The following is a 6,046-nucleotide window of genomic DNA, read 5'->3' as shown; positions in this document are numbered from 1 at the left end:
ACAGGGTCTCCCCGTGTTGCCCAGGCTGGTCTCAAACTCCTGGCCTCAAGCATCCTCCCACCTTGTCCTTCCAAAGTGCTGGGATTACAGGAGACCCCGCTCTGCCTCTCCAGTCCCTGACCATCCCCATAAGCCAGCCCCAGAAAGCCCAGCAATGAGGGAGCCAGGCTGGGGCAGGAAACACGCAGCAACCTCCTCCCACGCCCATTTTAATTGGGGGCAGGTGCGGGAGGACCTAGGCCTGCTGTGCCTGCAGTAGCGCCCACACCTGGCAGATCTGCCAGTCGACGCTGGAGCATGCAGTGCCATCCAGGGCACCATACTGCTCCACGCTGTGCCTATAGTCCCACACAGGGCTCACGTCGCCTGAGAACAGGGGGCTGAAGAGAGGAAGAGGTGGGCCGGGGAGCCAGGCCACCCCGGGCTCCAGGCACCCAGGCTCACCTCCTAGGAGGCAGCATGGAGAAGGGGGTGGGCCGCCCGATACTCTGCAGCTCCTGCAGTTACTGCTGGTTGAGGGCAACCCCCTTGGTCTCAGCCATTAACGTGGCTTTCCCTGGAGGCCTCGTGGGCCTGGTGGAAAGACATCTGAGTGCCAGGCAGGAAGGTGGCAATGAGGCACCTTCGTCCATGCCCTGAGCTGTCTACACTGCCTCCGTGCCCCCCCTCTTTTTTTTTTTTTGATACAAAGTCTCGCTCGTTGCCCAGGCTGGAGGGCAGTGGCCTGAACTCACCTCACTGCAACCTCCACCTCCCTGTGGGAGAGGAGGAGCAGGGGCTCAGGTAGAGGCTCGGGCAAGGCCTGCCTGTGACACTGGGACCCTGCAGCCCTGGGTCACCCCTAGAAAAAGTGTCACCCTGCAGCATTCCACCTGAATGAGGGATCCAGCGATCTTCAGGAAAAATTGGTCATAAGGGAAAAAGAGGCCAGAAGTGGGGCCATGTGAACCAAGGACCGGGTCTGAGCTGTGGGGCCTCGGGGGTGAGGCTTTGCCAGGAACACCCGAAGCCTGAGCCTCTGTCATTCAGCATCTCCAAGTGGCAGCCAGAACAGGGGAGGAGGCCCATGTTGGGTATGACCTGGCCATGGGAGGTTTCGTCTGAGGACCCCAGAAATAGCTGGGGCTCATTCAAGGGCTGCTCTGAGCAGCTGAGACGCCCTGCTCCTCATTCAAGTAGGGAGGACAGAGGCAGAGGTGCTGTGAGTGATGGTCCCGTTTTCTTATTGTTTTGTTTTTGTTTTTAGAGACAGGGTCTCATTCTGTTGCCCAGGCTGGAGTGCAGTGGCACAACCATAGCTCACTGCTGCCTCGATCTCCTGGGCTCAGGCAATCCTCCTGCCTCAGCCTCCTGAGTAGCTGGGACTACAGGGACATGCCACCATGTCCAGCTAATTTTTAATTTTTTGTAAAAATGGGGTCTTGCTATATTGCCCAGGGTGGTTTGAAACTCCTGTGTTCAAGCAATCCTCCTGCCTTAGACTCGCAAAGGACTGGGATTACAAATGTGAGCCACCACACCTGGCCTGTTTGTTGTTGTTGTTGTCACTGTTTTTGAGACGGCATTTCACTTGTTGCCCAGGCTGGAGTGCAATGGCACAATCTTGACTCACTGCAACTTCCGTCTCCCAGGTTCAAGATTCTCCTGCCTCAGCCTCCCAAGTAGCTGGGATTACAGGCGTCCCCCACCACATCTGGATAATTTTTCTATTTTCAGTAAAGACAGGGTTTCACTATCTGTTGACCAGGCTGGTCTCAAACTCCTGAGCTCAGATGATCCACCTACGTCGGCCTCCCAAAGTGCTGGGATTATAGGCGTGAGCCACCGCACTCGGCCTAGACTCTTGTTGAAGCCAGTTTTCCTCTTCTCTTTCCTCACTTCATTTTTCTTTTACACCCTCCCCCAATCATTGCTCTGCCCATCCAAAGGCTGTGGCTGGCACTGGACAGAACAGAACCCCCTAGCCTCATGCTCCAAATCCATGCTCTCCAACAGCCAGGCTCTGAGATGGCAAGCTTCAAAGCCTTGTGACAGCCTGACTCAACCTCTCCAGCCTGGGCGCTCCCTTCAATTCCTGCCCCAGAAAACAGGCATCTCCTCTGACCACCTCCCAAAGAAGCCTGTCCGGAAGCCTCAGGCACCCGCTCCTGGAAGGCGGTACTCTTCACCTTCACAACAAAGGGCATGTCCACCCAGTCCTGCTGAGCACACTCCTGTGCCCCCTGTGCCCTGAATTGTCATTTGCCCAGGCTGGGATGACATCTCAGAGCCTTCCACCTGCTGCAGACTTGGCTCAGCCCAAAGCACTGCATGAAATTGGGGTGTGGCATCTGCCTCAAGGAGCATTTCTACAACCTCTGTTGCCTCTACCACAAATGAAAACTCCACCTCTGAACGCTGAGTTAGAACTGCATGATTGTAAGGAAGAAAAGGGGGGTGGGCATGGTGGCTTGCACCTGTAATCCCAGCACTTTGGGAGCCTGAGGCAGGCGGATCACTGAAGGCCAGGAGTTCGAGGCCAGCCTAGCCAACATGGTGAAACCCCGTCTCTACTAAAAATACAAAAAATAACCACGCACAGTTGGTCACCCTATATTCCCAACACTCTGGGAGGCCAAGGCAGGCACCTGAGGTCAGTACACTAAGACCAGCCTGGCCAACATGGTGAAACCCTGTCTCTACTAAAAAATGCAAGTTGGCTGGGCACGGTAGCTCACACCTGTAATCCCAGAACTTTGGAAGATCAAGGCAGGCGGATCACAAGGTCAAGAGATGGAGACCATCCTGGCCAACATGGTGAAACTTCATCTCTACTAGAAATACAAAAATTAGCCAGGTGTGGTGGCACGCGCCTATAGTCCCAGCTACTTGGGAGGCTGAGGCAGGAGAATCACTTGAACATGGGAGGTTAAGGTTACAGTGAGCTGAGATCACACCACTGCACTTCAGCCTGGGCAACACAGCAAGCCTTTGTCAAAAAAAAAAAAAAAAAGCAAAAGTTAGCTGGGCATGGTGGCACACATCTATAATCCCAGCTATTTGGGAGGCTGAGACAGAAAGGTCACCTGAGCCTGGGAAGTCGAGGCTGCAGTGAACCGAGATCGTGCCACTGTACTCCAGCCTGGGCAACCGGAGTGAGACCCTGTTTCAAAAACAAAACAAGCCGAGTGCATGCACTCACGCATGCCTATAATCCCAGCTACTCAGAAGGCTGAGGCAGAAGAATTATTTGAACCCAGGAGGCCGAGGTTGTAGTGAGCCAAGATCTCACCACTGTCCTCCAGCCTGGGCGACACAGCAAAACTCCCTCTCAAAAACAGAAAAAGAAAACCACAATTTGGGTAGGTAGATATCTGGTTCCCTGAACTATCTGGGTATGGACGGCCCTCCCATTGGGCTGGGACGGGACACTGATCTCGCATAGCACACGCCCACCCATCTGCCACCTGCCAGGATCTCCTTCCCAATCCAGCCCAGGGCAGGCAGGGGGCGCTCACTTGATGTAGTAGTCACTTGATGTAGTAGTCGGCAGATTCCAGGTAGGGCGCAGGCTCCTTGGCCAGACCACATCATCACGGCGGGCTGATTCTGGTTTCTGTGCACCAGTTCTTCCATCACCCACATGTAGTGATGCATAGACACGTTGCTGAAGAGCTGCCAGGGGGCCAGGAGGGAAGGGACAGAAGGTCACGGTATGGCCTGCAGGCTGGCCAGGCGGAGCAGCTGCGTGGTGGGGACTCATAGCAGCACCACGCCCACAGTGGGACACTCATCAATGACCACAATCCCATACCGGTCACACATCTGCAGCATCTCCTCTGTGCAGGGATAGTGGCTGGTGTGGAAGGCGTTGGCACCAAGCCAGCGAAGCAGGTTGAAGTCTTTCACCAGCAGCAGACAGTCGAAGTCCTTCCCTCGGATCTAGGGGACAGCAGAGCCCAGTGACCCGTCCCTGTCGAAGCTGCACTTCCTCCAACAACCAGGACCCTGGAGAGCCACCCCATGAGCCCTCTCTCCAGTCTAACCACCGGCTCCACTGTGGGATGGTTTGGAGCCATTTGCCTCATCACCCTGAGCTGCCACAGGGAAGCTCATTTGCCTTATTGCCCTGAACTGCGGGACACAGGGAAGGTGAAAGTGGAAGGTGACCAGAGGCAGCCCCCACGAGGACCCAGGAGCCCCAGTGCACGTCTACATCCTCATGCTTGTTGACTCCATGGAAATAGAAAGGTTTCCCATTGATGAGGAACTGGCTCTCGGTGACAGCCACAGTGCGGATCCCCTACAGGGAGTGTGTGGAAGTCAGAAAAAGGACCCAGTGACGTCTGTGCAGTCACCCACACCTATGACACCAAAGCGCCAGGTGCGACCACCCCGACAGCCTGAGCCCCATCTGGCCTGGCCTGCCCTGTGGCAGGAAGACCCCCAGTGCACCCCAGCAGCCGCCTCTGGGCCTGCAAGCAGAGAAGCAGCAATCAGAGGCTCTGCCCTTTCCTGGCTGACCCTGGGACCTGCCCTTCAAAATCGGGCCTTCTCCTTGACCACATGAGGTGGCTCATGCCTGGAATCCCCACGTTTGGCAGGCTAAGGCAGGAGGCTCACTTGAGTCCAGTTCAAGACCAGCCTGGGCAACAGAGTGAGACCCCAACTCTACAAAAAACATTTTGTTTTGAGACAGTCTCACTCTGTCGCCCAGGATGAAGTGCACTGGCGTGATCTCAACTCACCACAGCCTCTGCCTCCCAGGTTCAAGCAATTCTCCTGCCTCAGCCTCCCAAGTAGCTGGGATTACAGATGCCCAGCAAATTTTCATATTTCAGTAGAGATGGTGCTTCACCATGTTGGCCAGGCTGGTCTCAAACTCCTGGCCTCAAGTGATCTGTCCACCTCAGCCTCCCAAAGGGCTGGGATTATTTGCCTGGACTATAATAAAATTGTTTTAATTAGCCAGGCATGGTAGCATTTGCCTACAGTCCCAGCTACTCAGGAGGCCAAGGTAGGAGGATTGCTGCTACCTGGGAGCTCAAGCCTGCAGTGAGCTGTGATCAGGCCAGTGCACTATAACCTGGGTGACAGACAACATCTCAAAAAAGGAAAAAAACATCTGGGCCTCCCGCCAAAGGTGGGAAACATCAGAGAGCTCAGAGGACCGCGCCTGCCCGTTCACCTGTCCCAGGCTCCTGCTGAAGCCAGGGCTGCCAGAGGGGGCAAAAGACCTCCCTTAAGCAATCCCGAACCACCATTACCTCCCACGAGTACAGGCAGGCGGGGTGTTCGTGCATCCGGTCCGGCCACAGGAGGCTGGCAAGTGGCACCTTCAGCTGGCCCTGGGTCCTGGCCCGTTGGCCACAGCTTTGTTTTCTGCATCCAAAAGATGCACTTCCAACTTGAACTGGTTACTGCACTTGATAGAGATCTGGTAATTCACCAGCCCTACACGAGGCAAGAGAGACCAGGGCTTAGGGAGGGACATGGCCTGGGTCACACAAATGGGAATGCCCCACAGCGGCCAATCCCAGGCAGCCATTTGCTTCTGTTGCTTTTTTTTTTCTTTTTTCTTTTTCTGAGACACAGTCTCACTCTGTCACCCAGGCTGGACTGTAGTGCCGTGATCTCGGCTCACTGCAACCTCCATCTCTGGAGTTCAGTTGATTTTCCTGCCTCAGCCTCCTGAGTACCTGGGATTATATACATGCACAACCACAACTGCTGAATTTTTGTATTTTTGGTAGAGATGGGGTTTCGCCATGTTGGCCAGGCTGGTCTCAAACTCCTGATCTCAGGTGATCCACCTGCCTCAGCCTCCCAAGGTGCTGGGATTGCAGGCATAAGCCACTGCTCCCAGCGTGTTTTTCTGAATTAAAAAAAAAACATTTTTTGGGGCCAGGTACCGTAGCTCATGCCTGTAATCCCAGCACTTTGGGAGGCTGAGAGGGGTGGAACACCTGAGGTCAGGAGTTCAAGACCAGCCTGGTCAACATGGCGAAACCCCATCTCTACTAAAATTACAAAAATTAGCCGGGTATGGTGGAACACGTCTGTAATC

The 6,046-nt window shown here is 54.9% G+C and overlaps 1 pseudogene; it reads right to left on the bottom strand.

The window, feature by feature from the left end:
* Positions 1-235: 235 nt before the first annotated feature.
* Positions 236-5,433, bottom strand: LOC112617967 (annotated as a pseudogene).
* Positions 5,434-6,046: the final 613 nt, after the last annotated feature.

Source organism: Theropithecus gelada, unplaced genomic scaffold, assembly GCF_003255815.1.
Source record: "Theropithecus gelada isolate Dixy unplaced genomic scaffold, Tgel_1.0 HiC_scaffold_698, whole genome shotgun sequence".
NCBI lineage: Eukaryota > Metazoa > Chordata > Mammalia > Primates > Cercopithecidae > Theropithecus > Theropithecus gelada.
This window is presented reverse-complemented; position numbering and strand designations above follow the sequence as displayed.